Source organism: Limulus polyphemus, unplaced genomic scaffold (assembly GCF_000517525.1).
Source record: "Limulus polyphemus unplaced genomic scaffold, Limulus_polyphemus-2.1.2 Scaffold1161, whole genome shotgun sequence".
NCBI lineage: Eukaryota > Metazoa > Arthropoda > Merostomata > Xiphosura > Limulidae > Limulus > Limulus polyphemus.
The window spans coordinates 203,554-204,540 of NW_013666771.1; the positions used below are offsets into that span (position 1 = coordinate 203,554).

At 35.0% G+C, this 987-nt stretch overlaps 1 protein-coding gene across 2 annotated transcripts in view; it reads left to right on the forward strand.

Annotated features, from left to right (window-relative positions):
- The window catches only part of LOC106462416 (diphosphoinositol polyphosphate phosphohydrolase 1-like), a 62,263-nt gene that overhangs the window by 57,633 nt on the left and 3,643 nt on the right, over positions 1-987 (forward strand). The gene's annotated exons all lie outside the window — the stretch shown is intronic.

A 987-nucleotide genomic window follows, 5' to 3' on the forward strand; every position in this document is an offset into this window, starting at 1 on the left:
TTAACATGCCGTTAGTGATCTTCAGGACTGTTAGTAATCTTCAAGTATTGAATATACCATTTGTTAATCGGTTTATGAGTTTTTGTAACATTTATATGACACATTTAACATGCCGTTAGTGATCTTCAGGACTGTTAGTAATCTTCAAGCATTGAATATACCTTTCTTTAGTTACGTTTCTTATTATTCAAACATTTTTAATTTAGAGTTCAAAATATCGATTTTTTTAAAAACATATACATCTAAGATTACAGCCAAAGACGTGCTTAGATGATACGTGCATGTCTTTTTCGACAGTTGGAAATCACCCAAAATGACTATCTTGTAATAACCCCAGGTTTAATTAATTGTATGTCTCATCAATGTTAAACTTAAAAGTGTTACTGTTCTCTTATCTAAAACCTTTTCATGAGTTTTCTAATTTTTTAAAAGCATCCATGAAGCAAATAAGCTTTTAATAAAAAAGTTTTTTTTAAATGAATGTTGTATTTAATTGCACAAATGTATGTATATTCTAAACGAAGATGAGTCTCATACTTTTTGAATATTGTTTTGTGTGGGCAACATTTTCGGTTATTTAGTCTTCTCCAACGTCTTCTCTTTTATTTATTTACTTGTTTTATCCAGAAAGATGCGGTTGAAGTTTCAAAGTAGCGCCGTTTCTTCTTTCCATTCATTTCCCGTTTTACAGAACGAAAGGTAAAAGATTTGGTTTGTTTTGAATTTCGCGCAAAGCTACACGAGGGCTATCTGCGCTAGCCGTCCCCAATTTAACAGTGAAAGACTAGAGGGAAGGCAGCTAGTCATCATCACCCACCGCCAACTCTTGGGGTACTCTTTTACCAAAGAATAGTGGGATTGACCGTCACACTATAATGTCCCCATGGCTGAAAGAGCGAGCATATTTGGTGGGATTCGAACCCGCGACCCTCAGATTGCGAGTCGAGCGCCCTAACCACCTGCCAGAAACATATTAACAGTTATATT